Genomic DNA, 19,244 nt, shown 5'->3' with positions numbered 1-19,244 from the left:
CTGTGTCAGGGACTGCGCCCGATTTGTGTTCTTTCAGGTCAGCACCCGTAACACTCTCAAAAGAGCTCCAGCACTAAGGCTGTGTCAGGATTGCGCCTGATTTGTGTTCTTTCAGGTCAGCATCCATAACACTCTTAAAAGAGCTCCAGCACTAAGGCTGTGTCAGGGACTGCACCTGATTTGTGTTCTTTCAACACATCTTTCAGGTTTGCACCCATAACACTCTCAAAAGAGCTCCAGCACGAAGGCTGTGTCAGGGACTGCGCCCGATTTGTGTTCTTTCAGGTCAGCACCCGTAACACTCTCAAAAGAGCTCCAGCACTAAGGCTGTGTCAGGATTGCGCCTGATTTGTGTTCTTTCAGGTCAGCATCCATAACACTCTTAAAAGAGCTCCAGCACTAAGGCTGTGTCAGGGACTGCACCTGATTTGTGTTCTTTCAACACATCTTTCAGGTTCGCATCCGTAACACTCTCAAAAGAGCTCCAGCACTAAGGCTGTGTCAGGGACTGCGCCCGATTTGTGTTCTTTCAGGTCAGCACCCGTAACACTCTCAAAAGAGCTCCAGCACTAAGGCTGTGTCAGGATTGCGCCTGATTTGTATTCTTTCAGGTCAGCATCCATAACACTCTTAAAAGAGCTCCAGCACTAAGGCTGTGTCAGGGACTGCGCCTGATTTGTGTTCTTTCAGGTTTGCACCCATAACACTCTCAAAAGAGCTCCAGCACTAAGGCTGTGTCAGGATTGCGCCTGATTTGTGTTCTTTCAGGTCAGCATCCATAACACTCTTAAAAGAGCTCCAGCACTAAGGCTGTGTCAGGGACTGCACCTGATTTGTGTTCTTTCAACACATCTTTCAGGTTCGCACCCATAACACTCTCAAAAGAGCTCCAGCACTAAGGCTGTGTCAGGGACTGCGCCTGATTTGTGTTCTTTCAGGTTTGCACCCATAACACTCTCAAAAGAGCTCCAGCACTAAGGCTGTGTCAGGGACTGCGCCTGATTTGTGTTCTTTCAGGTCGGCACCCGTAACACTCTCAAAAGAGCTCCAGCACTAAGGCTGTGTCAGGGACTGCGCCTGATTTGTGTTCTTTCAACACATCTTTCAGGTTTGCACCCATAACACTCTCAAAAGAGCTCCAGCACTAAGGCTGTGTCAGGGACTGCGCCTGATTTGTGTTCTTTCAGGTTTGCACCCATTACACTCTCAAAAGAGCTCCAGCACTAAGGCTGTGTCAGGGACTGCGCCTAATTTGTGTTCTTTCAGGTTTGCACCCATAACACTCTCAAAAGAGCTCCAGCACTAAGGCTGTGTCAGGGACTGCGCCTGATTTGTGTTCTTTCAGGTTTGCACCCATAACACTCTCAAAAGAGCTCCAGCACTAAGGCTGTGTCAGGGACTGCACCTGATTTGTGTTCTTTCAACACATCTTTCAGGTTCGCACCCATAACACTCTCAAAAGAGCTCCAGCACTAAGGCTGACGGGGCTTCCCCTGATTTATGTTATTTCAACATATCTTTCAGGTAGGCACCCGTAACACACTCTCAAAAGAGCTCCAGCACTAAGGCTGTGTCAGGGACTGCGCCTGATTTGTGTTCTTTCAACACATCTTTCAGGTTTGCACCCATAACACTCTCAAAAGAGCTCCAGCACTAAGGCTGTGTCAGGGACTGCGCCTGATTTGTGTTCTTTCAGGTTTGCACCCATAACACTCTCAAAAGAGCTCCAGCACTAAGGCTGTGTCAGGGACTGCGCCTGATTTGTGTTCTTTCAGGTTTGCACCCATAACACTCTCAAAAGAGCTCCAGCTCTAAGGCTGTGTCAGGGACTGCGCCTGATTTGTGTTCTTTCAACACATCTTTCAGGTTTGCACCCATTACACTCTCAAAAGAGCTCCAGCACTAAGGCTGACGGGACTGCGCCTGATGTGTTCTTTCAGGTTTGCACCCATAACACTCTCAAAAGAGCTCCAGCACTAAGGCTGTGTCAGGGACTGCGCCTGATTTGTGTTCTTTCAGGTTTGCACCCATAACACTCTCAAAAGAGCTCCAGCACTAAGGCTGTGTCAGGGACTGCGCCTGATTTGTGTTCTTTCAGGTTTGCACCCATAACACTCTCAAAAGAGCTCCAGCACTAAGGCTGCGTCAGGGACTGCACCTGATTTGTGTTCTTTCAACACATCTTTCAGGTTCGCACCCATAACACTCTCAAAAGAGCTCCAGCACTAAGGCTGTGTCAGTGACTGCGCCTGATTTGTGTTCTTTCAGGTTTGCACCCATAACACTCTCAAAAGAGCTCCAGCACTAAGGCTGTGTCAGGGACTGCGCCCGATTTGTGTTCTTTCAGGTCAGCACCCGTAACACTCTCAAAAAAGCTCCAGCACTAAGGCTGTGTCAGGATTGCGCCTGATTTGTGTTCTTTCAGGTCAGCATCCATAACACTCTTAAAAGAGCTCCAGCACTAAGGCTGTGTCAGGGACTGCACCTGATTTGTGTTCTTTCAACACATCTTTCAGGTTCGCACCCATAACACTCTCAAAAGAGCTCCAGCACTAAGGCTGTGTCAGGGACTGCGCCTGATTTATGTTCTTTCAGGTTTGCACCCATAAGACTCTCAAAAGAGCTCCAGCACGAAGGCTGTGTCAGGGACTGCGCCCGATTTGTGTTCTTTCAGGTCAGCACCCGTAACACACTCAAAAGAGCTCCAGCACTAAGGCTGTGTCAGGATTGCGCCTGATTTGTGTTCTTTCAGGTCAGCATCCATAACACTCTTAAAAGAGCTCCAGCACTAAGGCTGTGTCAGGGACTGCACCTGATTTGTGTTCTTTCAACACATCTTTCAGGTTCGCACCCATAACACTCTCAAAAGAGCTCCAGCACTAAGGCTGTGTCAGGGACTGCGCCTGATTTGTGTTTTTTCAGGTCAGCACCCGTAACACTCTCAAAAGAGCTCCAGCACTAAGGCTGTGTCAGGGACTGCGCCTGATTTGTGTTCTTTCAGGTCAGCATCCATAACACTCTCAAAAGAGCTCCAGCACTAAGGCTGTGTCAGGGACTGCGCCTGATTTGTGTTCTTTCAGGTTTGCACCCATAACACTCTCAAAAGAGCTCCAGCACTAAGGCTGTGTCAGGATTGCGCCTGATTTGTGTTCTTTCAGGTCAGCATCCATAACACTCTTAAAAGAGCTCCAGCACTAAGGCTGTGTCAGGGACTGCACCTGATTTGTGTTCTTTCAACACATCTTTCAGGTTCGCACCCATAACACTCTCAAAAGAGCTCCAGCACTAAGGCTGTGTCAGGGACTGCGCCTGATTTGTGTTCTTTCAGGTTTGCACCCATAACACTCTCAAAAGAGCTCCAGCACTAAGGCTGTGTCAGGATTGCGCCTGATTTGTGTTCTTTCAGGTCAGCATCCATAACACTCTTAAAAGAGCTCCAGCACTAAGGCTGTGTCAGGGACTGCACCTGATTTGTGTTCTTTCAACACATCTTTCAGGTTCGCACCCATAACACTCTCAAAAGAGCTCCAGCACTAAGGCTGTGTCAGGGACTGCGCCTGATTTGTGTTCTTTCAGGTTTGCACCCATAACACTCTCAAAAGAGCTCCAGCACTAAGGCTGTGTCAGGGACTGCGCCTGATTTGTGTTCTTTCAGGTCGGCACCCGTAACACTCTCAAAAGAGCTCCAGCACTAAGGCTGTGTCAGGGACTGCGCCTGATTTGTGTTCTTTCAGGTTTGCACCCATAACACTCTCAAAAGAGCTCCAGCACTAAGGCTGTGTCAGGGACTGCGCCCGATTTGTGTTCTTTCAGGTCAGCACCCGTAACACTCTCAAAAGAGCTCCAGCACTAAGGCTGTGTCAGGATTGCGCCTGATTTGTATTCTTTCAGGTCAGCATCCATAACACTCTTAAAAGAGCTCCAGCACTAAGGCTGTGTCAGGGACTGCACCTGATTTGTGTTCTTTCAACACATCTTTCAGGTTCGCACCCATTACACTCTCAAAAGAGCTCCAGCACTAAGGCTGTGTCAGGGACTGCGCCTGATTTGTGTTCTTTCAGGTTTGCACCCATAACACTCTCAAAAGAGCTCCAGCACTAAGGCTGTGTCAGGGACTGCACCTGATTTGTGTTATTTCAACACATCTTTCAGGTTCGCACCCATAACACTCTCAAAAGAGCTCCAGCACTAAGGCTGTGTCAGGGACTGCACCTGATTTGTGTTCTTTCAACACATCTTTCAGGTTCGCACCCATAACACTCTCAAAAGAGCTCCAGCACTAAGGCTGACGGGGCTTCCCCTGATTTATGTTATTTCAACATATCTTTCAGGTAGGCACCCGTAACACACTCTCAAAAGAGCTCCAGCACTAAGGCTGTGTCAGGGACTGCGCCTGATTTGTGTTCTTTCAACACATCTTTCAGGTTTGCACCCATAACACTCTCAAAAGAGCTCCAGCACTAAGGCTGTGTCAGGGACTGCGCCTGATTTGTGTTCTTTCAGGTTTGCACCCATAACACTCTCAAAAGAGCTCCAGCACTAAGGCTGTGTCAGGGACTGCGCCTGATTTGTGTTCTTTCAGGTTTGCACCCATAACACTCTCAAAAGAGCTCCAGCTCTAAGGCTGTGTCAGGGACTGCGCCTGATTTGTGTTCTTTCAACACATCTTTCAGGTTTGCACCCATTACACTCTCAAAAGAGCTCCAGCACTAAGGCTGACGGGACTGCGCCTGATGTGTTCTTTCAGGTTTGCACCCATAACACTCTCAAAAGAGCTCCAGCACTAAGGCTGTGTCAGGGACTGCGCCTGATTTGTGTTCTTTCAGGTTTGCACCCATAACACTCTCAAAAGAGCTCCAGCACTAAGGCTGTGTCAGGGACTGCGCCTGATTTGTGTTCTTTCAGGTTTGCACCCATAACACTCTCAAAAGAGCTCCAGCACTAAGGCTGCGTCAGGGACTGCACCTGATTTGTGTTCTTTCAACACATCTTTCAGGTTCGCACCCATAACACTCTCAAAAGAGCTCCAGCACTAAGGCTGTGTCAGTGACTGCGCCTGATTTGTGTTCTTTCAGGTTTGCACCCATAACACTCTCAAAAGAGCTCCAGCACTAAGGCTGTGTCAGGGACTGCGCCCGATTTGTGTTCTTTCAGGTCAGCACCCGTAACACTCTCAAAAAAGCTCCAGCACTAAGGCTGTGTCAGGATTGCGCCTGATTTGTGTTCTTTCAGGTCAGCATCCATAACACTCTTAAAAGAGCTCCAGCACTAAGGCTGTGTCAGGGACTGCACCTGATTTGTGTTCTTTCAACACATCTTTCAGGTTCGCACCCATAACACTCTCAAAAGAGCTCCAGCACTAAGGCTGTGTCAGGGACTGCGCCTGATTTATGTTCTTTCAGGTTTGCACCCATAAGACTCTCAAAAGAGCTCCAGCACGAAGGCTGTGTCAGGGACTGCGCCCGATTTGTGTTCTTTCAGGTCAGCACCCGTAACACACTCAAAAGAGCTCCAGCACTAAGGCTGTGTCAGGATTGCGCCTGATTTGTGTTCTTTCAGGTCAGCATCCATAACACTCTTAAAAGAGCTCCAGCACTAAGGCTGTGTCAGGGACTGCACCTGATTTGTGTTCTTTCAACACATCTTTCAGGTTCGCACCCATAACACTCTCAAAAGAGCTCCAGCACTAAGGCTGTGTCAGGGACTGCGCCTGATTTGTGTTTTTTCAGGTCAGCACCCGTAACACTCTCAAAAGAGCTCCAGCACTAAGGCTGTGTCAGGGACTGCGCCTGATTTGTGTTCTTTCAGGTCAGCATCCATAACACTCTCAAAAGAGCTCCAGCACTAAGGCTGTGTCAGGGACTGCGCCTGATTTGTGTTCTTTCAGGTTTGCACCCATAACACTCTCAAAAGAGCTCCAGCACTAAGGCTGTGTCAGGATTGCGCCTGATTTGTGTTCTTTCAGGTCAGCATCCATAACACTCTTAAAAGAGCTCCAGCACTAAGGCTGTGTCAGGGACTGCACCTGATTTGTGTTCTTTCAACACATCTTTCAGGTTCGCACCCATAACACTCTCAAAAGAGCTCCAGCACTAAGGCTGTGTCAGGGACTGCGCCTGATTTGTGTTCTTTCAGGTTTGCACCCATAACACTCTCAAAAGAGCTCCAGCACTAAGGCTGTGTCAGGGACTGCGCCTGATTTGTGTTCTTTCAGGTCGGCACCCGTAACACTCTCAAAAGAGCTCCAGCACTAAGGCTGTGTCAGGGACTGCGCCTGATTTGTGTTCTTTCAGGTCAGCACCCGTAACACTCTCAAAAGAGCTCCAGCACTAAGGCTGTGTCAGGATTGCGCCTGATATGTTCTTTCAGGACAGCATCCATAACACTCTTAAAAGAGCTCCAGCACTAAGGCTGTGTCAGGGACTGCACCTGATTTGTGTTCTTTCAACACATCTTTCAGGTTCGCACACATAACACTCTCAAAAGAGCTCCAGCACTAAGGCTGTGTCAGGGACTACGCCTGATTTGTGTTCTTTCAGGTTTGCACCCATAACACTCTCAAAAGAGCTCCAGCACTAAGGCTGTGTCAGGGACTGCGCCCGATTTGTGTTCTTTCAGGTCAGCACCCGTAACACTCTCAAAAGAGCTCCAGCACTAAGGCTGTGTCAGGATTGCGCCTGATTTGTGTTCTTTCAGGTCAGCATCCATAACACTCTTAAAAGAGCTCCAGCACTAAGGCTGTGTCAGGGACTGCACCTGATTTGTGTTCTTTCAACACATCTTTCAGGTTCGCACCCATAACACTCTCAAAAGAGCTCCAGCACTAAGGCTGTGTCAGGGACTGCGCCTGATTTGTGTTCTTTCAGGTTTGCACCCATAACACTCTCAAAAGAGCTCCAGCACTAAGGCTGTGTCAGGGACTGCGCCCGATTTGTGTTCTTTCAGGTCAGCACCCGTAACACTCTCAAAAGAGCTCCAGCACTAAGGCTGTGTCAGGATTGCGCCTGATTTGTATTCTTTCAGGTCAGCATCCATAACACTCTTAAAAGAGCTCCAGCACTAAGGCTGTGTCAGGGACTGCACCTGATTTGTGTTCTTTCAACACATCTTTCAGGTTCGCACCCATTACACTCTCAAAAGAGCTCCAGCACTAAGGCTGTGTCAGGGACTGCGCCTGATTTGTGTTCTTTCAGGTTTGCACCCATAACACTCTCAAAAGAGCTCCAGCACTAAGGCTGTGTCAGGGACTGCACCTGATTTGTGTTATTTCAACACATCTTTCAGGTTCGCACCCATAACACTCTCAAAAGAGCTCCAGCACTAAGGCTGTGTCAGGGACTGCGCCTGATTTGTGTTCTTTCAGATTTGCACCCATAACACTCTCAAAAGAGCTCCAGCACTAAGGCTGTGTCAGGATTGCGCCTGATTTGTGTTCTTTCAGGTCAGCATCCATAACACTCTTAAAAGAGCTCCAGCACTAAGGCTGTGTCAGGGACTGCACCTGATTTGTGTTCTTTCAACACATCTTCCAGGTTCGCACCCATAACACTCTCAAAAGAGCTCCTGATTTATGTTATTTCAACATATCTTTCAGGTAGGCACCCGTAACACACTCTCAAAAGAGCTCCAGCACTAAGGCTGACGGGGCTTCCCCTGATTTATGTTATTTCAACATATCTTTCAGGTAGGCACCCGTAACACACTCTCAAAAGAGCTCCAGCACTAAGGCTGTGTCAGGGACTGCACCTGATTTGTGTTCTTTCAACACATCTTTCAGGTTCGCACCCATAACACTCTCAAAAGAGCTCCAGCACTAAGGCTGTGTCAGGGACTGCGCCTGATTTGTGTTCTTTCAGGTTTGCACCCATAACACTCTCAAAAGAGCTCCAGCACTAAGGCTGTGTCAGGGACTGCGCCCGATTTGTGTTCTTTCAGGTCAGCACCCGTAACACTCTCAAAAGAGCTCCAGCACTTAGGCTGTGTCAGGATTGCGCCTGATTTGTATTCTTTCAGGTCAGCATCCATAACACTCTTAAAAGAGCTCCAGCACTAAGGCTGTGTCAGGGACTGCACCTGATTTGTGTTCTTTCAACACATCTTCCAGGTTCGCACCCATAACACTCTCAAAAGAGCTCCAGCACTAAGGCTGTGTCAGGGACTGCGCCTGATTTATGTTATTTCAACATATCTTTCAGGCCAGAACCCGTAACACACTCTCAAAAGAGCTCCAGCACTAAGGCTGACGGGGCTTCCCCTGATTTATGTTATTTCAACATATCTTTCAGGTAGGCACCCGTAACACACTCTCAAAAGAGCTCCAGCACTAAGGCTGACGGGGCTTCCCCTGATTTATGTTATTTCAACATATCTTTCAGGTAGGCACCCGTAACACACTCTCAAAAGAGCTCCAGCACTAAGGCTGACGGGGCTTCCCCTGATTTATGTTATTTCAACATATCTTTCAGGTAGGCACCCGTAACACCCTCCAAAAGAGCTCCAGCACTAAGGCTGACGGGGCTTCCCCTGATTTGTGTTCTTTCAACACATCTTTCAGGTTCGCACCCATAACACTCTCAAAAGAGCTCCAGCACTAAGGCTGTGTCAGGGACTGCGCCTGATTTGTGTTCTTTCAGGTCAGCATCCATAACACTCTTAAAAGAGCTCCAGCACTAAGGCTGTGTCAGGGACTGGGCCTGATTTGTGTTCTTTCAACACATCTTTCAGGTTTGCACCCATAACACTCTCAAAAGAGCTCCAGCACTAAGGCTGTGTCAGGATTGCGCCTGATTTGTGTTCTTTCAGGTCAGCATCCATAACACTCTTAAAAGAGCTCCAGCACTAAGGCTGTGTCAGGGACTGCACCTGATTTGTGTTCTTTCAACACATCTTTCAGGTTCGCACCCATAACACTCTCAAAAGAGCTCCAGCACTAAGGCTGTGTCAGGGACTGCACCTGATTTGTGTTCTTTCAACACATCTTTCAGGTTCGCACCCATAACACTCTCAAAAGAGCTCCAGCACTAAGGCTGTGTCAGGGACTGCGCCTGATTTGTGTTCTTTCAGGTTTGCACCCATAACACTCTCAAAAGAGCTCCAGCACTAAGGCTGTGTCAGGGACTGCGCCTGATTTGTGTTCTTTCAGGTCGGCACCCGTAACACTCTCAAAAGAGCTCCAGCACTAAGGCTGTGTCAGGATTGCGCCTGATTTGTGTTCTTTCAGGTCAGCATCCATAACACTCTTAAAAGAGCTCCAGCACTAAGGCTGTGTCAGGGACTGCACCTGATTTGTGTTCTTTCAACACATCTTTCAGGTTCGCACCCATAACACTCTCAAAAGAGCTCCAGCACTAAGGCTGTGTCAGGGACTGCGCCTGATTTGTGTTCTTTCAGGTCAGCACCCGTAACACTCTCAAAAGAGCTCCAGCACTAAGGCTGTGTCAGGATTGCGCCTGATATGTTCTTTCAGGACAGCATCCATAACACTCTTAAAAGAGCTCCAGCACTAAGGCTGTGTCAGGGACTGCACCTGATTTGTGTTCTTTCAACACATCTTTCAGGTTCGCACACATAACACTCTCAAAAGAGCTCCAGCACTAAGGCTGTGTCAGGGACTACGCCTGATTTGTGTTCTTTCAGGTTTGCACCCATAACACTCTCAAAAGAGCTCCAGCACTAAGGCTGTGTCAGGGACTGCGCCTGATTTGTGTTCTTTCAGGTTTGCACCCATAACACTCTCAAAAGAGCTCCAGCACTAAGGCTGTGTCAGGGACTGCGCCCGATTTGTGTTCTTTCAGGTCAGCACCCGTAACACTCTCAAAAGAGCTCCAGCACTAAGGCTGTGTCAGGATTGCGCCTGATTTGTGTTCTTTCAGGTCAGCATCCATAACACTCTTAAAAGAGCTCCAGCACTAAGGCTGTGTCAGGGACTGCACCTGATTTGTGTTCTTTCAACACATCTTTCAGGTTCGCACCCATAACACTCTCAAAAGAGCTCCAGCACTAAGGCTGTGTCAGGGACTGCGCCTGATTTGTGTTCTTTCAGGTTTGCACCCATAACACTCTCAAAAGAGCTCCAGCACTAAGGCTGTGTCAGGGACTGCGCCCGATTTGTGTTCTTTCAGGTCAGCACCCGTAACACTCTCAAAAGAGCTCCAGCACTAAGGCTGTGTCAGGGACTGCGCCTGATTTGTGTTCTTTCAGGTCAGCACCCGTAACACTCTCAAAAGAGCTCCAGCACTAAGGCTGTGTCAGGATTGCGCCTGATATGTTCTTTCAGGACAGCATCCATAACACTCTTAAAAGAGCTCCAGCACTAAGGCTGTGTCAGGGACTGCACCTGATTTGTGTTCTTTCAACACATTTTTCAGGTTCGCACCCATAACACTCTCAAAAGAGCTCCAGCACTAAGGCTGTGTCAGGGACTGCGCCTGATTTGTGTTCTTTCAGGTTTGCACCCATAACACTCTCAAAAGAGCTCCAGCACTAAGGCTGTGTCAGGGACTGCACCTGATTTGTGTTATTTCAACACATCTTTCAGGTTCGCACCCATAACACTCTCAAAAGAGCTCCAGCACTAAGGCTGTGTCAGGGACTGCGCCTGATTTGTGTTCTTTCAGATTTGCACCCATAACACTCTCAAAAGAGCTCCAGCACTAAGGCTGTGTCAGGATTGCGCCTGATTTGTGTTCTTTCAGGTCAGCATCCATAACACTCTTAAAAGAGCTCCAGCACTAAGGCTGTGTCAGGGACTGCACCTGATTTGTGTTCTTTCAACACATCTTCCAGGTTCGCACCCATAACACTCTCAAAAGAGCTCCTGATTTATGTTATTTCAACATATCTTTCAGGTAGGCACCCGTAACACACTCTCAAAAGAGCTCCAGCACTAAGGCTGACGGGGCTTCCCCTGATTTATGTTATTTCAACATATCTTTCAGGTAGGCACCCGTAACACACTCTCAAAAGAGCTCCAGCACTAAGGCTGTGTCAGGGACTGCACCTGATTTGTGTTCTTTCAACACATCTTTCAGGTTCGCACCCATAACACTCTCAAAAGAGCTCCAGCACTAAGGCTGTGTCAGGGACTGTGCCTGATTTGTGTTCTTTCAGGTTTGCACCCATAACACTCTCAAAAGAGCTCCAGCACTAAGGCTGTGTCAGGGACTGCGCCCGATTTGTGTTCTTTCAGGTCAGCACCCGTAACACTCTCAAAAGAGCTCCAGCACTTAGGCTGTGTCAGGATTGCGCCTGATTTGTATTCTTTCAGGTCAGCATCCATAACACTCTTAAAAGAGCTCCAGCACTAAGGCTGTGTCAGGGACTGCACCTGATTTGTGTTCTTTCAACACATCTTCCAGGTTCGCACCCATAACACTCTCAAAAGAGCTCCAGCACTAAGGCTGTGTCAGGGACTGCGCCTGATTTATGTTATTTCAACATATCTTTCAGGCCAGAACCCGTAACACACTCTCAAAAGAGCTCCAGCACTAAGGCTGACGGGGCTTCCCCTGATTTATGTTATTTCAACATATCTTTCAGGTAGGCACCCGTAACACACTCTCAAAAGAGCTCCAGCACTAAGGCTGACGGGGCTTCCCCTGATTTATGTTATTTCAACATATCTTTCAGGTAGGCACCCGTAACACACTCTCAAAAGAGCTCCAGCACTAAGGCTGACGGGGCTTCCCCTGATTTATGTTATTTCAACATATCTTTCAGGTAGGCACCCGTAACACCCTCCAAAAGAGCTCCAGCACTAAGGCTGACGGGGCTTCCCCTGATTTGTGTTCTTTCAACACATCTTTCAGGTTCGCACCCATAACACTCTCAAAAGAGCTCCAGCACTAAGGCTGTGTCAGGGACTGCGCCTGATTTGTGTTCTTTCAGGTCAGCATCCATAACACTCTTAAAAGAGCTCCAGCACTAAGGCTGTGTCAGGGACTGGGCCTGATTTGTGTTCTTTCAACACATCTTTCAGGTTTGCACCCATAACACTCTCAAAAGAGCTCCAGCACTAAGGCTGTGTCAGGATTGCGCCTGATTTGTGTTCTTTCAGGTCAGCATCCATAACACTCTCAAAAGAGCTCCAGCACTAAGGCTGTGTCAGGGACTGCACCTGATTTGTGTTCTTTCAACACATCTTTCAGGTTCGCACCCATAACACTCTCAAAAGAGCTCCAGCACTAAGGCTGTGTCAGGGACTGCACCTGATTTGTGTTCTTTCAACACATCTTTCAGGTTCGCACCCATAACACTCTCAAAAGAGCTCCAGCACTAAGGCTGTGTCAGGGACTGCGCCTGATTTGTGTTCTTTCAGGTTTGCACCCATAACACTCTCAAAAGAGCTCCAGCACTAAGGCTGTGTCAGGGACTGCGCCTGATTTGTGTTCTTTCAGGTCGGCACCCGTAACACTCTCAAAAGAGCTCCAGCACTAAGGCTGTGTCAGGATTGCGCCTGATTTGTGTTCTTTCAGGTCAGCATCCATAACACTCTTAAAAGAGCTCCAGCACTAAGGCTGTGTCAGGGACTGCACCTGATTTGTGTTCTTTCAACACATCTTTCAGGTTCGCACCCATAACACTCTCAAAAGAGCTCCAGCACTAAGGCTGTGTCAGGGACTGCGCCTGATTTGTGTTCTTTCAGGTCAGCACCCGTAACACTCTCAAAAGAGCTCCAGCACTAAGGCTGTGTCAGGATTGCGCCTGATATGTTCTTTCAGGACAGCATCCATAACACTCTTAAAAGAGCTCCAGCACTAAGGCTGTGTCAGGGACTGCACCTGATTTGTGTTCTTTCAACACATCTTTCAGGTTCGCACACATAACACTCTCAAAAGAGCTCCAGCACTAAGGCTGTGTCAGGGACGACGCCTGATTTGTGTTCTTTCAGGTTTGCACCCATAACACTCTCAAAAGAGCTCCAGCACTAAGGCTGTGTCAGGGACTGCGCCTGATTTGTGTTCTTTCAGGTTTGCACCCATAACACTCTCAAAAGAGCTCCAGCACTAAGGCTGTGTCAGGGACTGCGCCCGATTTGTGTTCTTTCAGGTCAGCACCCGTAACACTCTCAAAAGAGCTCCAGCACTAAGGCTGTGTCAGGATTGCGCCTGATTTGTGTTCTTTCAGGTCAGCATCCATAACACTCTTAAAAGAGCTCCAGCACTAAGGCTGTGTCAGGGACTGCACCTGATTTGTGTTCTTTCAACACATCTTTCAGGTTCGCACCCATAACACTCTCAAAAGAGCTCCAGCACTAAGGCTGTGTCAGGGACTGCGCCTGATTTGTGTTCTTTCAGGTTTGCACCCATAACACTCTCAAAAGAGCTCCAGCACTAAGGCTGTGTCAGGGACTGCGCCCGATTTGTGTTCTTTCAGGTCAGCACCCGTAACACTCTCAAAAGAGCTCCAGCACTAAGGCTGTGTCAGGGACTGCGCCTGATTTGTGTTCTTTCAGGTCAGCACCCGTAACACTCTCAAAAGAGCTCCAGCACTAAGGCTGTGTCAGGATTGCGCCTGATATGTTCTTTCAGGACAGCATCCATAACACTCTTAAAAGAGCTCCAGCACTAAGGCTGTGTCAGGGACTGCACCTGATTTGTGTTCTTTCAACACATTTTTCAGGTTCGCACCCATAACACTCTCAAAAGAGCTCCAGCACTAAGGCTGTGTCAGGGACTGCGCCTGATTTGTGTTCTTTCAGGTTTGCACCCATAACACTCTCAAAAGAGCTCCAGCACTAAGGCTGTGTCAGGGACTGCGCCTGATTTGTGTTCTTTCAGTTCGGCACCCGTAACACTCTCAAAAGAGCTCCAGCACTAAGGCTGTGTCAGGGACTGCGCCTGATTTGTGTTCTTTCAGGTCAGCACCCGTAACACTCTCAAAAGAGCTCCAGCACTAAGGCTGTGTCAGGATTGCGCCTGATATGTTCTTTCAGGACAGCATCCATAACACTCTTAAAAGAGCTCCAGCACTAAGGCTGTGTCAGGGACTGCACCTGATTTGTGTTCTTTCAACACATCTTTCAGGTTCGCACACATAACACTCTCAAAAGAGCTCCAGCACTAAGGCTGTGTCAGGGACTACGCCTGATTTGTGTTCTTTCAGGTTTGCACCCATAACACTCTCAAAAGAGCTCCAGCACTAAGGCTGTGTCAGGGACTGCGCCTGATTTGTGTTCTTTCAGGTCAGCACCCGTAACACTCTCAAAAGAGCTCCAGCACTAAGGCTGTGTCAGGATTGCGCCTGATTTGTGTTCTTTCAGGTCAGCATCCATAACACTCTTAAAAGAGCTCCAGCACTAAGGCTGTGTCAGGGACTGCACCTGATTTGTGTTCTTTCAACACATCTTTCAGGTTCGCACCCATAACACTCTCAAAAGAGCTCCAGCACTAAGGCTGTGTCAGGGACTGCGCCTGATTTGTGTTCTTTCAGGTTTGCACCCATAACACTCTCAAAAGAGCTCCAGCACTAAGGCTGTGTCAGGGACTGCGCCCGATTTGTGTTCTTTCAGGTCAGCACCCGTAACACTCTCAAAAGAGCTCCAGCACTAAGGCTGTGTCAGGATTGCGCCTGATTTGTGTTCTTTCAACACATCTTTCAGGTTCGCACCCATAACACTCTCAAAAGAGCTCCAGCACTAAGGCTGTGTCAGGGACTGCGCCTGATTTGTGTTCTTTCAGATTTGCACCCATAACACTCTCAAAAGAGCTCCAGCACTAAGGCTGTGTCAGGATTGCGCCTGATTTGTGTTCTTTCAGGTCAGCATCCATAACACTCTTAAAAGAGCTCCAGCACTAAGGCTGTGTCAGGGACTGCACCTGATTTGTGTTCTTTCAACACATCTTTCAGGTTCGCACCCATAACACTCTCAAAAGAGCTCCAGCACTAAGGCTGTGTCAGGGACTGCGCCTGATTTGTGTTCTTTCAGGTTTGCACCCATAACACTCTCAAAAGAGCTCCAGCACGAAGGCTGTGTCAGGATTGACCCTGATTTGTGTTCTTTCAGGTCAGCATCCATAACACTCTTAAAAGAGCTCCAGCACTTAGGCTGTGTCAGGGACTGCACCTGATTTGTGTTCTTTCAACACATCTTTCAGGTTCGCACCCATAACACTCTCAAAAGAGCTCCAGCACTAAGGCTGTGTCAGGGACTGCGCCTGATTTGTGTTCTTTCAGGTTTGCACCCATAACACTCTCAAAAGAGCTCCAGCACTAAGGCTGTGTCAGGGACTGCGCCTGATTTGTGTTCTTTCAGGTCAGCACCCGTAACACTCTCAAAAGAGCTCCAGCACTAAGGCTGTGTCAGGGACTGCACCTGATTTGTGTTCTTTCAGGTCAGCACCCGTAACACTCTCAAAAGAGCTCCAGCACTAAGGCTGTGTCAGGGACTGCGCCTGATTTGTGTTCTTTCAGGTCAGAATCCATAACACTCTTAAAAGAGCTCCAGCACTAAGGCTGTGTCAGGGACTGCGCCTGATTTGTGTTCTTTCAACACATCTTTCAGGTTCGCACCCATAACACTCTAAAAAGAGCTCCAGCACTAAGGCTGTGTCAGGGACTGCGCCTGATTTGTGTTCTTTCAGGTCAGCACCCGTAACACTCTCAAAAGAGCTCCAGCACTAAGGCTGTGTCAGGATTGCGCCTGATTTGTGTTCTTTCAGGTCAGCATCCATAACACTCTTAAAAGAGCTCCAGCACTAAGGCTGTGTCAGGGACTGCACCTGATTTGTGTTCTTTCAACACATCTTTCAGGTTCGTACACATAACACTCTCAAAAGAGCTCCAGCACTAAGGTTGTGTCAGAGACTGCGCCTGATTTGTGTTCTTTCAGGTTTGCACCCATAACACTCTCAAAAGAGCTCCAGCACTAAGGCTGTGTCAGGGACTGCGCCTGATTTGTGTTCTTTCAGGTTTGCACCCATAACACTCTCAAAAGAGCTCCAGCACTAAGGCTGTGTCAGGGACTGCGCCCGATTTGTGTTCTTTCAGGTCAGCATCCATAACACTCTTGAAAGAGCTCCAGCACTAAGGCTGTGTCAGGGACTGCACCTGATTTGTGTTCTTTCAACACATCTTCCAGGTTCGCACCCATAACACTCTCAAAAGAGCTCCAGCACTAAGGCTGTGTCAGGGACTGCGCCTGATTTGTGTTCTTTCAGGTCAGCACCCGTAACACTCTCAAAAGAGCTCCAGCACTAAGGCTGTGTCAGGGACTGCGCCTGATTTGTGTTCTTTCAGGTTTGCACCCATAACACTCTCAAAAGAGCTCCAGCACTAAGGCTGTGTCAGGGACTGCGCCCGATTTGTGTTCTTTCAGGTCAGCATCCATAACACTCTTGAAAGAGCTCCAGCACTAAGGCTGTGTCAGGGACTGCACCTGATTTGTGTTCTTTCAACACATCTTCCAGGTTCGCACCCATAACACTCTCAAAAGAGCTCCAGCACTAAGGCTGTGTCAGGGACTGCGCCTGATTTGTGTTATTTCAGGTCAGCACCCGTAACACTCTCAAAAGAGCTCCAGCACTAAGGCTGTGTCAGGGACTGCGCCTGATTTGTGTTCTTTCAGGTCAGCATCCATAACACTCTTAAAAGAGCTCCAGCACTAAGGCTGTGTCAGGGACTGCACCTGATTTGTGTTCTTTCAGGTTTGCATCCATAACACTCTCAAAAGAGCTCCAGCACTAAGGCTGTGTCAAGGACTGCGCCTGATTTGTGTTCTTTCAGGTTTGCACCCATAACACTCTCAAAAGAGCTCCAGCACTAAGGCTGTGTCAGGATTGACCCTGATTTGTGTTCTTTCAGGTCAGCATCCATAACACTCTTAAAAGAGCTCCAGCACTAAGGCTGTGTCAGGGACTGCACCTGATTTGTGTTCTTTCAACACATCTTTCAGGTTCGCACCCATAACACTCTCAAAAGAGCTCCAGCACTAAGGCTGTGTCAGGGACTGCGCCTGATTTGTGTTCTTTCAGGTTTGCACCCATAACACTCTCAAAAGAGCTCCAGCACTAAGGCTGTGTCAGGGACTGCGCCTGATTTGTGTTCTTTCAGGTCAGCACCCGTAACACTCTCAAAAGAGCTCCAGCACTAAGGCTGTGTCAAGGACTGCGCCTGATTTGTGTTCTTTCAGGTCAGCACCCGTAACACTCTCAAAAGAGCTCCAGCACTAAGGCTGTGTCAGGGACTGCGCCTGATTTGTGTTCTTTCAGGTCAGCATCCATAACACTCTTAAAAGAGCTCCAGCACTAAGGCTGTGTCAGGGACTGCGCCTGATTTGTGTTCTTTCAACACATCTTTCAGGTTCGCACCCATAACACTCTAATAAGAGCTCCAGCACTAAGGCTGTGTCAGGGACTGCGCCTGATTTGTGTTCTTTCAGGTCAGCACCCATAACACTCTCAAAAGAGCTCCAGCACTAAGGCTGTGTCAGGGACTGCGCCTGATTTGTGTTCTTTCAGGTCAGCACCCGTAACACTCTCAAAAGAGCTCCAGCACTAAGGCTGTGTCATGGACTGCGCCTGATTTGTGTTCTTTCAGGTCAGCACCCGTAACACTCTCAAAAGAGCTCCAGCACTAAGGCTGTGTCAGGGACTGCGCCTGATTTGTGTTCTTTCAGGTCAGCATCCATAACACTCTTAAAAGAGCTCCAGCACTAAGGCTGTGTCAGGGACTGCGCCTGATTTGTGTTCTTTCAACACATCTTTCAGGTTCGCACCCATAACACTCTAAAAAGAGCTCCAGCACTAAGGCTGTGTCAGGGACTGCGCCTGATTTGTGTTCTTTCAGGTCAGCACCCGTAACACTCTCAAAAGAGCTCCAGCACTAAGGCTGTGTCAGGGACTGCGCCTGATTTGTGTTCTTTCAGGTCAGCACCCGTAACACTCTCAAAAGAGCTCCAGCACTAAGGCTGTGTCATGGACTGCGCCTGATTTGTGTTCTTTCAGGTCAGCACCCGTAACACTCTCAAAAGAGCTCCAGCACTAAGGCTGTGTCAGGGACTGCGCCTGATTTGTGTTCTTTCAGGTCAGCATCCATAACACTCTTAAAAGAGCTCCAGCACTAAGGCTGTGTCAGGGACTGCGCCTGATTTGTGTTCTTTCAACACATCTTTCAGGTTCGCACCCATAACACTCTAAAAAGAGCTCCAGCACTAAGGCTGTGTCAGGGACTGCGCCTGATTTGTGTTCTTTCAGGTCAGCACCCGTAACACTCTCAAAAGAGCTCCAGCACTAAGGCTGTGTCAGGATTGCGCCTGATTTGTGTTCTTTCAGGTCAGCATCCATAACACTCTTAAAAGAGCTCCAGCACTAAGGCTGTGTCAGGGAATGCGCCAGATTTGTGTTCCTTCAGGTCAGCACCCGTAACACTCTTAAAAGAGCTCCAGCACTAAGGCTGTGTCAGGGACTGCGCCTGATTTGTGTTCTTTCAGGTTTGCACCCATAACACTCTCAAAAGAGCTCCAGCACTAAGGCTGTGTCAGGGACTGCGCCCGATTTGTGTTCTTTCAGGTCAGCACCCGTAACACTGTCAAAAGAGCTCCAGCACTAAGGCTGTGTCAGGATTGCGCCTGATTTGTGTTCTTTCAGGTCAGCATCCATAACACTCTCAAAAGAGCTCCAGCACTAAGGCTGTGTCAGGGACTGCGCCTGATTTGTGTTCTTTCAGGTCTGCATCCATAACACTCTCAAAAGAGCTCCAGCACTAAGGCTGTGTCAGGGACTGCGCCTGATTTGTGTTCTTTCAGGTTTGCACCCATAACACTCTCAAAAGAGCTCCAGCACTAAGGCTGTGTCAGGGACTGCGCCTGATTTGTGTTCTTTCAGGTCAGCACCCGTAACACTCTCAAAAGAGCTCCAGCACTAAGGCTGTGTCAGGATTGCGCCTGATTTGTGTTCTTTCAGGTCAGCATCCATAACACTCTTAAAAGAGCTCCAGCACTAAGGCTGTGTCAGGGACTGCGCCTGATTTGTGTTCTTTCAGGTTTGCACCCATAACACTCTCAAAAGAGCTCCAGCACTAAGGCTGTGTCAGGGACTGCGCCCGATTTGTGTTCTTTCAGGTCAGCACCCGTAACACTCTAAAAAGAGCTCCAGCACTAAGGCTGTGTCAGGATTGCGCCTGATTTGTGTTCTTTCAACACATCTTTCAGGTTCGCACCCATAACACTCTCAAAAGAGCTCCAGCACTAAGGCTGTGTCAGGGACTGCGCCTGATTTGTGTTCTTTCAGGTTTGCACCCATAACACT

Source organism: Pieris napi, chromosome 11 (assembly GCF_905475465.1).
Source record: "Pieris napi chromosome 11, ilPieNapi1.2, whole genome shotgun sequence".
Taxonomy (NCBI): domain Eukaryota; kingdom Metazoa; phylum Arthropoda; class Insecta; order Lepidoptera; family Pieridae; genus Pieris; species Pieris napi.
Note: the sequence above shows the minus strand (reverse complement) of the source record.